Source organism: Impatiens glandulifera, unplaced genomic scaffold (genome assembly GCF_907164915.1).
Source record: "Impatiens glandulifera unplaced genomic scaffold, dImpGla2.1, whole genome shotgun sequence".
NCBI classification, from domain to species: Eukaryota; Viridiplantae; Streptophyta; class Magnoliopsida; order Ericales; family Balsaminaceae; genus Impatiens; species Impatiens glandulifera.
This window is the reverse complement of record NW_025919335.1, coordinates 107,501-120,000: the sequence shown is the minus strand read 5'-3', so window position 1 is coordinate 120,000 and position 12,500 is coordinate 107,501.

Below are 12,500 nucleotides of genomic sequence, written 5' to 3'. Positions count from 1 at the left end.
CTTAGAAGTACATTTTGTGCAACAGCCTTTCCTATCTGATAGAAAAGGATCCCATGATCCTGAACCGATCTTACCTGGGATCGCAAATCCCAAGTTTGTCTATGAAGAGCGGATCTAATTGTATTAGTGTCTAGAATGGATTTCTTCTGTGTAATACTAATTGATAGGGCCTCATTGGTAAGTGCTACAAGATCTCGTGCATTGGAACCCATGGTTATGGACCCGAATCCATTAGTATGGAACATTTTATTTTCCAAGTGAAATCCCCTAGTATATGAAAGAGTCAAAAAGTGCTTTCGTTGTTTAAGAAGCCTTCGTATCTTAATGCACGTATTTAATTTATTCGGAGCTATTAGAGCGGGATCCACTTTTTGGGGAATATGAGTCGAAGCAATAACAAGAATATTTCTAGTGGAACATCTTTCACAATCTCTGGAGAGATGGTTCACTAATAGACCGAGGGATAAGTAATTCGACTCATTCACATCCAGATCATGAATGTTTGGAATCCATATTATGCAAGGAGACATTGCTTTTGCTAATTCGAATTGAAGGGTGATATAAAATAGGTCTATTTCCGACACCATATCCATAGTTAGCGCATTCATCATAGTTAACAACTCCAGCTCCGTATCAAGGTTGTTGGTCAAATTATTTTGACTAAGTGTTGAAATAATTTAACTACTTATTTTTTGATGATGAAATAACCTATGAGTTTTGATACAGGTGTATTGAAACAATATGTCATAAGATTTGGATATAATGAGGGTCATTAGACTGATTTTGGCTTTCATTGCATAAAATTAGACTTACAGTCTAACTCATCGGAGTTAGACGTGTAGTCTAATAGACGTGTAATTAGACGCAAGTCTAATGCATAGAATTAGACGTACAGTCTAACTCATCGGAGTTAGACGTGTAGTCTAATGAATGCACGGAATTAGACGTAAGTCTAATAGAATTAGACGTACAGTCTAACTCATCGGAGTTTGACGTGTAGTCTAATAAATGTAAAGAATTAGACGTAAGTCTAATGAATACACGGAATTAGACGTAAGTCTAATATGCTTATAATTAGACGGATAGTCTAATTGATATTCGGAATTAGACGTACAGTCTAACTCATCGGAGTTAGACGTGTAGTCTAATATATTTGCAATTAGACGGGTAGTCTAATTTATGCGGAATTAGACGTGTAGTCTAACTCAATGGAGTTAGACGTGCAGTCTAATAGGATGTGAAAGTTAGACGTGCGTCTAACTCTTTCAGACAAGTCTGAGGTAGAACCGGAATTAGACGTGCAGTTTAACTTAGTGGAGTTAGAGGTGCAGTCTAATGGTTATTGGATAATTAGACGTGTAGTCTAATTAGTGAAAGTTAGACGTGCGTCTAACTTCTTCAGACAAGTCTGAGGTAGAACCGGAATTAGACGTGCAGTCTAACTTAGTGGAGTTAGACGTGAAGTCTAATGGTTATTGGATAATTAGACGTGTAGTCTAATTAGTGAAAGTTAGACGTGCGTCTAACTCCTTCAAACAAGTCTGAGGTAGAACCGGAATTAGACGTGCAGTCTAACTCAGTAGAGTTAGACGTGCAGTCTAATGGATATTGGATAATTAGACGCGAGTCTAATTCTATTAGACCAGGCGGTCTAATAGACGTTTTTTCTATTAGAAGGAGATGACTTATTTCATTAGACTGATTTTCACAATCCGTCTAACTGAAATACGTCTAATGCTTAGTTTAAGCAGTACGCTTGAATCTAGCATTTCACCTACCCACGTGCTATAACTGTACCCTACTTCTGCTCCACTTTCTAGTGAAGATTAGTACAGCAGCTATACGCATCCAATCAGGGAATGCCACGTAAGAGAATTTTCCTCAAATTACTTGTTTTGCAGGTACATCCCTGATGGAATATTCGGCACACTACCAGTTCTGTACGGCCACGATCCTTGTGCTCAGAACCTGTTGTGTACAATGGAGGCTTTCCAATGGAAGAGTGCCACATATCATTCTTGAAGTTTCGACCGTTAACTCCTTATCAGTATTTAACCAATCCTAAGGACAACGGACGAAGCACCTGTTGCTTGCCAATCTGGCTTACTGAAACTACAGAGAATTCAAGTCTTTGAATATTGTGAAGCTTCTTTCTGATTGTATTGTGTGTGAATCGAGAGAGAGAGAATTAGAATCAAAACACCTTTAGCTGAGTGATATTCTTCATCTTGTAATTGAACAGAAAATGTTTTGTTCAATAGTGAGCTAAGTGTGTGTGTAAACTGTATTTGATTCTAATCATATTATTGTGAATCCTTCCGGTAGTTGGAAGAAGGGGTGACGTAGGAGAGTTTCTCCAAACATCCATAAACAAACTGATGTGTTGTTCTTTTTTCTGTCATCTTTTCATATTTCATCTTGTGCTTCAAACCCAAGTAAACAATTCCGCCTTGCATAGAATAGAAAGCGAATTGAATCCCTGACAGGATTTCTTTCAAACGGTTTTTCATATGCCTTCATCCTTAGCCAGAACCCCGTCTCTAGCGATAAAGCCGATCCTATCAATTGGTATCAGAGCCCTATTTCTATTCTCAAGCCTTTCCTGAAATATGCCGAACATACCTAAAGATGCTAGTGCTACAGCCATTCCAACCTTCTCTCGTGAAAACTACATTGTTTGGAAGAAAAGAGTTCGTGCTCATCTCTCTTCTCTTCATGATGACATGTGGAGAGTTGTCATAGAAGGTCCTATCAAGATTGACAAGGAGAAGGCTGAATGGACCGCTGATGAAAAGAGGCAGAACAATCTCAACAACATGACTCTTGATGTTCTGTACAGATCTCTTGATGACAATATGTTCAACTACATCATCGAATGTGACACTGCCAAAGAGGTCTGGGACAGACTCACTCAACTGTGTGAGGGTAACGAGCAAACCAAGGAAAACAAGATCATGGTTGCTACTCAACAGTTCGACAGCTTCAAAATGCCTCCTGGTGAAACAATGAACGATTTCGACACCAGATTCAACAAGATCGTCTCATCTCTGTCCATTCTAGGCAAGACTTATAGAAACCGGGAGCTTGCTATCAAGGTCATGCGTGCTCTTCCAAGAGAATGGGACATAAAGACTATAGCGATGAGAAAATCCAAAGATCTTAACAAGATCTCTCTCTTTGATCTCTTTGCTGACCTCAAGGCCTATGAGTTCGAGCTGAACTGTAGGATGGAAGAAGATCAACCCACGTCTGTTATCATTGCCAAGGCGCTGGTGACTGCTGAAGAGCCACCAACCGCTTCGGACGTGAAGATGGCAGCTCAGCAGCTGAGCAGCGATGCCATGTCTCTCTTTGTGAAGAAATTTGGCGACTTCATGAAGAAGAGCAACTCTAACTCAAACTCTTCAAATTCTAATGATAATAGAAAATCTAAAGCTAATGTTACTTGTTTTAATTGTGGTATTAAAGGTCATTATGCATCGGAATGCCGGAAGCCAAAGCGTGAAGATGGAAAGGATGATGGAAAAGAGCTGAAAGCTCTTATGGATGATGATGGAAAGAACAGAGGAAGAAGCCGTGTATCATACTTTTCATCCAGTGAAAGTGATGAAGAAGACGTGGCTTGTTTCATGGCTAGAGAAGATGAAGAAGGAACTCAGGAGACTAAGGTATTTGATTTCTCTTCCGAAAGGTTTTCAAGGGAACAACTGGTAGCTGCACTAGATGACATAGTCATCGAGTACAGAAAGCTAGCAGAATCTCTAAATGAAACTAAATCTTCATCAGATTTAAATAAACCAAATCTGTCTAAAGGGGAAGAGTTAAATGATTTTAAAAAGAAGGTTGAAGAGATCTCATCTGAGAATGAGATACTCAAGGAATAGATTCAAACTCTCTTCACCTGAAAACAAAAGGCTTATCTATGTTGTCAATGCGTGGACAAGATCTGATGATGCTGTCAAATATCAGATTAGCATGTTGAAACCTGCTTGATCTAGATCCGGATTGGGATTTAATAGCAATGATCCTAATCTGTCATGCAAAAAGTCAAAACCAAATGACAAGTTTAAGTCTATAAACTTTGTCAAAGGGAGTATGACTGACATTGAATCCGATCCTATTCATGAAGAAGTTGCTTTCAAAAATGAAATAGTTTATGTCCCACCGACTGTTAGCTGACTTAAGAATAAGCTAGAAAAAGCTAATAAGTCTGGTAATCTAAAATCTGAGTCTAAGTCAAGGAGTTTCAAAAGAAAATATTTTCAAAAGTTAAAGGATCAGTGGCTAGCAGGAAGTCATCTGCTAAGTCAAAATCTTATGCATTAATCACAACACAAAATGGGAAATCCATTAGAATAACTCAAATGTGGATTCCTAAGGGACTGATTGACCGATGACCCAATTGAGTATGGGTACCAAAATGTGTAAATAGTTTATTTTGTAGGTGATGTAGGAGGATAGCAGGAAGGAAGCTAGAAGAGTACTCCTCTAAGTACACAGCTTGGAAGATCAACAATGGCATTTGCCATTCTGGAAGAATAAATGTTTTTATTTGTTAAAAATGGTTTTGGTCTTTGGACCACAAAAATTATTTATTAAACTCTAAATGTCTATATTCATAATGATAGGGAAAAATTTCTTTGGAATTAAAGATATTCTCTAGACGAATATCCTTAATCAGTCTAATTAGACAAGAGTGTCTAAAAGAAACAGTATGTACTTAGACGTATTTTTGCTCATAATACATACATATAAGTCTATATGTTGAGGTGTTATACCTACGTAATTAGAAGGACACGTCTAATAGACGTTAGAAGTTTTCACGTCATGAGCAAAAGGATGCTCACGTCTAATAAACACACGTCTAACACGTGGTGTTTATGCGGAATTAGACGTACACGTCTAATAAACATTAGACGGATTTTTTATAAACACGGAATTAGACGTATGCTCTAATAGACTCATCCGTCTAATAGAAATGTGTTATATGGATTTGTGGAGTAAGAAAAATGTCTAACTACGTGCCGATTAGACTGATCAAGGACAGCTGTCCTACGTTGAGAGCTATCTGCCTTTCCCGCTCAAAACATCAAACTGTCATCTCTTACTAACATGAAGACACGTGTCTATCAAGTTAGAGAAAATGACTGATATACCCTCATTTTTAATGATGATTTCTTGAAAAAGGACGTCTAACATTTATTGATGGGCCATACCCCAAGAATAGACGGTTATTCTGTATTTCCCTCTTTCATCTATATAAGGACATTACTGCATGAATTTGAAAGTTTTCAATCTCTCGAAATCTTTAAGAACTCTAGCTTTCTTTGCAGTTCTCTCACTAAATCTCTCTGAAATCCTGTGTCGATTCATATTCGTTCGAAAATGGTGAAGAAAATCACTCTCGGTCATTGTACTTTGTAGGTGGATTTTCCATCGGTGTATACGTTTGATCAACCGGAGGTGGTGAAGATGTTCCAAACCCTAGAATATTCTAGGTTAAGGAAGTATCTAGGCGGACCGTTCATCTTCTACGAAGACGAAGTTCGCGAGTTCTTCAAAACGACAACTATGGTGGATGATTCCATCGTAGCAACCGTCAACGGGACGGAGTTTTCTTTTGACGAAGCAGTTTATGCGGAGTTCTTTGAATTTCCGACGGAGGGTCATCTATTCGACTTGTTTCTCTCTTCAGAAATCATGGAGGAGATGAAGACAACTTTCTCTGCAGACGGTTCGTAGATCCATGTGCATGGACTCAAAAAGGTATTCAAACCGCATTTCATTCTTCTAAACGATGTGGTGACGAAGGCGCTTCAAGGGAAAGCTGGTTCCTTCAATCTCTATAGTCAAGACCGTTTTGACTATATGTGTGCTATTTCGAAAGGGATCCAGGTAAACTGGGCTCATACCCTTTTTCAGAATTTGTGTTATTCTATCAGTCAAACGAACAAAGAAAGTATTATATATGCGGCTCAACTAAGTCACTTGTTGAAGCATTTGGGGGTTCCCATTGGTGAACCGGTGAAGATTAATTCTCCAAGAGTATTTACTGCTCTTATAGTGGCTAGCACACTAACGAGGTTGAAGAACAACCTTGAATCTGCATCTGGTGCTTCTAGTTTCCAGACCAGTGGAAAACCTTCCACCCGATCCAAGCCTTCTGCTTCCGTTATGTCAACAGGGGCAAAGAGAACCAAAACGGTGAACGAATCGAAGGCCAGTTCCTACAGTCTGAAAAGTCCAAACCAGAAGGACTCTGAATCTGTTGATTCAAGGTTGAAGCAAGGTACAAGTGTACTTGCTGCAACTCCAATATCATCACTATCCACTCCCTCAACCTTTTTGAGGAAACCTTCGAGGTCTTGTGCCTCAAAGGAGAAGAAGACAAGGGCGCCCCGAGCGTTTAAATCTGCAAAGGTGAAGTCCTCTAAATCTTTGGCCGCTATGCCTAAATTTGATGTTCCCGTAGTGGAACAAGCTGAATCTGTTTTCTCTCCTTTGAGAGAATCTACTGAAGGGCCTGTTGTTGAGTCAGTCGGTCCAAATGATGAAATTGTTGACAGGATTGAGTCTCCTGTTGTTCAAACTGATCTTGTAGCTGCCTGTGCTACAGAGTCATCGCAACTAGAACAAGGTGTTGTTCTTACCCTTATGGCTGGTGAACCCATTATTCCTGTTCCTAAAGATTCTTTGGTAGCCGGGAAAGTTGTTTGTATGGAGCTTCCTGCTGAGCTCTGTAAGAAACCACAATCTGCTTTCGAACTGTTGCGCTCCAGAAAACAGGCGAATGGAATCGTTATCGGTGAACCAAGACCCGCTCCAAAACCCGTAGAGGTTGTTGGAAAAGGAAAATCTATTGCAATTCAAGCTCCTGAGAAGGTATCTGAGGCACCTTATTTTGGATCAAGTTAAAGTTCTTAATGCTGAGAAATTGGGAATTTATGAGTTCTGGTCCATGGAGAGGATGTCCTCCAAGTACAACGACTCTCTGTCAAATGCTGCCATAACTAAAGAATGGAAGAAGAGGGTGGCAAACGAGAAGAAAGTCTTGAAATGGGCAAGAACTTCAGAAGTTAGTGAGGCTCTAAAGAAAAGAGAACTTGTGGAAGCTTGCATATTTGGAAAAGCTCTTTTTCCAATTTTCGAAGCCAGGAAAGCTAACTTCAATTCTGATGTGAACGGAGCTGATGTTGAAGTGAAGGTTTTGAAGAAGTTGAACGATATCCTGGACAGTTATGTCTCTGTTGCTTTTAGACACATACATGGCGCCGATTGCTCTGGAGCAGAACCTCTCAATGACGAAAAAGTTATGGATATTCCAGATGCTGACAATGATGCTGATGAGCTAGATGCTGCTCTCTTGATCGAATTCGGGAATCTTTCTGCCGAAGAGAGACGCATTCTAGATCAACCCTTCCAAGAACGTCCAAATGAAGAAGAAGAAAATGTGAATGTCAAAGAGTCTAAACAAGCTCTTGAGATATATGAAGAAGATATTCTTGTGGAAGATGTGACTGAGGAGTCTTTTAAAGCTCCTATTGAAGAAAATGTGATATTAACCCCTATTGCGAGAACAAAGGGTGTTCAAGAGAAAGTGGCTGAGGATACTCAGCCAGAATCTGCCAGAACTGAGGGGGAACCCTCCAAAGAGAAAGACGATGAAGAAGAAAGTTCCTCATCTGAGGAGGAACAGGATCAGCAAGAAACCTTTGTGAAGCCCCGTCTTTTTCCCAACACCATTGTGGGAAGTGTTCAAGAAAACATCAACATTCCTCGTCACTACTCTGGAAATCTGCTTGAGAGATTTTAGAGAGCTGAAAAAGAAATTGAAGAAGAAGAACGAGACAAAGATGCTAAGAATGCCGAAATGAATCGGCCAGAGCAATCCTTGCAGGTTCATACAAACTTTGAGCCTATTCAAAGTATGGCAGCAGAATCTGAAGAAGTTTCGTCTCATGAAGAGTCATCTGCCGGAGGAAACAAAGTGTTAAAATCTATGAGGTCTATGCTCTCATCAATTCAGAAGACCATGTCTCAGACATTGAACTCAAGGGAAGAAGAAAGAGAGAGCTTTAGCAATATTTTCAAGGTCCTCACTGAGCTGGATAACACTTTGAAGAAGAACACATATGAGACCCATATCATGAGTGTAAACTTCTCAAAGTTTGAAAAGGATGTGAAGAATCAGATGGTGGAAATCCAGGGTTGCATGAGTAGAAATGATAATGAACGTCAAGAATTTGCTGACTCCATTGCTAGAAGGTTTCAAGCGAAGGAGGATGCAAAGGTCAATGCTGAAGGTGCTCAACCTCGACTAGTTTAAGGAGAGTCAAGCAGAAGAAATGATGGTGTGTCAACTGACACAAAATCCAGGCGAGCTCCAAGCACTGATGACAATCCAAGGCCAACCAAGAGAGGTGGTGGTCGAAGCGGTGGTGAGCGTGGAGGTCGAAGTGGTGGTGGCCGAAGTAGGTTATCCAATGTCGATCAAGGTGGACGTGCAAGTGGTGGTGAACACGGTGGAAGATCAAGTGCAGGCGGTCGTGGTAGTCGCGGCTATCCTCCCTTCTTCAACATGCTTCCCGGGCAAGAGATGAGTCCAACCGATCCTTGAGTTAAAAGGGAAGAACAATGATTTCTCTTCTTTTAATTTATTTAACTCTTATGAACAATTGTCTTTGATGGTTTCTCGAATACTGGTCTTTGGATGAATGATGTAAGTGAACATGGTTTTGTTTATTTGATGAATGCATGTTTTGATATATGTATGCATATCTGCAATTTCTTCATCAAAAGGGGGAAATTGTTGGGTCAAATTATTTTGACTAAGTGTTGAAATAATTTAACCACTTATTTTTTGATGATGAAATAATCTATGAGTTTTGATACAGGTGTATTGAAACAATATGTCATAAGACTTGGATCTAATGAGGGTCATTAGACTGATTTTAACTTTCATTGCATAAAATTAGACTTTCAGTCTAACTCGTCGGAGTTAGATGTGTAGTCTAATAGACGTGTAATTAGACGCAAGTCTAATAGATACACGGAATTAGACGTAAGTCTAATGCGTAGAATTAGACGTACAGTCTAACTCATCGGAGTTAGACGTGTAGTCTAATGAATGCACGGAATTAGACGTAAGTCTAATAGAATTAGACGTACAGTCTAACTCATCGGAGTTAGACGTGTAGTCTAATAAATGTAAAGAATTAGACGTAAGTCTAATGAATACACGGAAGTAGACGTAAGTCTAACATGCTTATAATTAGACGGGTAGTCTAATTGATATTCGGAATTAAACGTACAGTCTAACTCATCGGAGTTAGACGTGTAGTCTAATATATTTTCAATTAGACGGGTAGTCTAATTTATGTGGAATTAGACGTGCAGTCTAACTCAGTGGAGTTAGACGTGCAGTCTAATAGGATGTGAAAGTTAGACGTGCGTCTAACTCCTTCAGACAAGTCTGAGGTAGAACCGGTATTAGACGTGCAATCTAACTTAGTAGAGTTAGACGTGCAGTCTAATGGTTATTGGATAATTAGACGTGTAGTCTAATTAGTGAAAGTTAGACGTGCGTCTAACTCCTTCAGACAAGTCTGAGGTTGAACCGGAATTAGACGTGCAGTCTAACTCAGTGGAGTTAGACGTGCAATCTAATGGTTATTGGATAATTAGACGTGTAGTCTAATTAGTGAAAGTTAGAAGTGCGTTTAACTCCTTCAGACAAGTCTGAGGTAGAACCGAAATTAGACGTGTAGTCTAACTCAGTGGAGTTAGACGTGTAGTCTAATAGTTATTGGATAATTAGACGCGAGTCTAATTTTATTAGACCAGGCCGTCTAATAGACGTTTTTCTATTAGAAGGAGATGACTTATTTCATGTTAGAAAATAAACCGTTAAGTCATATCAAGTATATTAATTGGTTTAAATATAACAAGAATGTGCTGTAGCGTAGTGGTAAACACCCATGTCTGTCGCACAGGTGACCAGAGATCAAATCTTACCGACTGCAAATATTATTTAAAGTTTTGCTATTACAGGGAAGCTGAGCAAAATCCGAAATTTCCTTATAGGCAAGATCGGCCCGACAATGTATACCGGCTCAGTCAACCGGATCGGTCAAGAAGCTCGGTCAAACCGTTCGGTCAACCGGTTTGGTCAACCGGTTCGGTCAAGAAGTTCAAAATCCGGACAGGTTCAACCTGTGTGCAGAAATCCGGACAGGTTCAACCTATGTGCAGAAATTCGGACAGGTTCAACCTATGTGCAGAAATCCGGACAGGTTCAACCTATGTGTAGAAATCCGGACAGGTTCAACCTGTGTGCAGAAATCCGGACAGATTCAACCTATGTGCAGAAATCCGAATAGGTTCAACCTATATGTAGAAATCCGGACAGGTTCAACCTGTGTGCAGAAATCCGGACAGGTTCAACCTATGTGCAGAAATCCGGACAAGTTCAACCTACATGTAGAAATCCGGACAGGTTCAACCTTTGTGTAGAAATCCGGATAGGTTCAACCTGTGTGCAGAAATCCGGACAGGTTCAACCTATGTGCAGAAATCCGGACAGGTTCAACCTATGTGTAGAAATCCGGACAGGTTCAACCTGTGTGCAGAAATCCGGACAGGTTCAACCTATGTGCAGAAATTCGGACAGGTTCAACCTATGTGTAGAAATCCGAACAGGTTCAAGTTCAGGACCGGTTGAGTTGTAAACGGAAAGAACAGTCAAAAATCTAACCGGTCAGAATATCAAACCGGCCAGAAGAAGCAAATGAACAAACCTGAAGTTATCAAGTTGAATATCAAACCGTCCAGAAGAAGCAAATGAAAAAACCTGAAGTTATCAGGTTGAATATCAAACCGGCCAGAAGAAGCAAATGAAAAAACCTGAAGTTATTACGAACGGTCAAGAATCTGACCGGTCAAGAATCCAACCGGTCAAGTAATCAAACCGATTAGAAGAAGAAGCAAAGGATGTATCCAAAACCAGAAGTTATTCGGTTAACCTGAAGCCATGAACAACCGGTAGACATCCTAAACCGAAATACAGTATCAAACTACTTAGAGAAAGAAGACTACTTAGAGAAAGAATTCAAGAATATCAAACTAAGTACAACTTACAAATCGGTGTAAACAGATACTTTGGGTATCTGTAGAAGATAACATCAAAGGATCAGACTTTGACATTGCCATATCCATACAAGTCTGATGATACTCTGCAGGCTGTAGAAGATTGCCTGAAGAGATCTTTCCACTCTGGGATAAGTCAGAGTCGCAACCTTCCAGGTGCAGGAAACTGTCCAACCGACAGTTGCTATATTAAGTAAAAGATAGATAAGTCAGAGGCGCAACCTTCCAGGAACCGGTCAAGAGATAAAACCGGTCAAATCACTCAACCGATCAAGCAATCCAATCGAACAAAAACCTGACCGAACAAGAAGAAAAGATCGGTCAAATCAGAAGGCCAAAATGATAAGACATTCGGTCAATCAGAAGCTATGGAAAAACCAGAAGTCATCTAGTTAACATAAACAACTGACCAATACAAATAGATATTTCGGGTATCTGTTGAGGATGATACCAAATGGGCAGACTTTAGTATTGCCATATTCATACAAGTCTGAGGACTGTCTGCAGACTGTAGAAGATCGTCCGGCAGGATCTTTCTACTTCAGGATAAATCAGAAACGGAATCTTCCAGGTACAGGCAACTGTCCAACAGACAGTTGTCATATTGAGTAAAAGACAAACCTAGCCGGTTTGACCTACATACTGGAAGACTAGATCGTCAGGTCTGAAGACTAGACCGTCAGGTCTGAATCACTGAACCTATGCTCAACCAATCAGATTCAAGGAAATGAAATGTAACTGTTAGCACTTTCACCTATAAAAGAAAGAGCTGAAGAGGCAAAGCATACCAGATACGAAAAACAAAAGATACAAGACAAGATAAATTAAGTGTGTTTATCTCTCTACAAGATTGAGAGCTTAAGTGTGATTACAATTTTGGTAAAAATTGTACGGGTGTTATCGAGCAGAAAATAAGTCTCGATCGGATTGTGTTTGTGTATTCCTTAGTGAATATCCTTCTCGCGGTTTCGAGAGGAAGGGGTGACGTAGGAGTTTCATCTCCGAACATCCATAAAAACCTGTCTTGTTATTTACTTTCCGCTGGCTTTACATTCTAACCGATCTGCACTAACCTACTAATACCGCTCCAACCGATTCAACATCACCCAAACCGAATCACCAAGCTGCAAAACCGACCTAGCAATCTCCAAACCTATATTATTCAAATCCGGTTCTGCCTATCTCGTGTGTGTGCTGCTTCAACCTGAAACAAACCACTTCCACGCTTGAACTCGGTTCAAGGGTTTGTGACAGTTTGTGTAGTATTGAAACCCCGGTGTTAATCTCTAACCGGATTAATCACCACCCTTTGAGTGAGACGCGATAACCGGCCAACCCCGGTTCCCCAGCCTCGA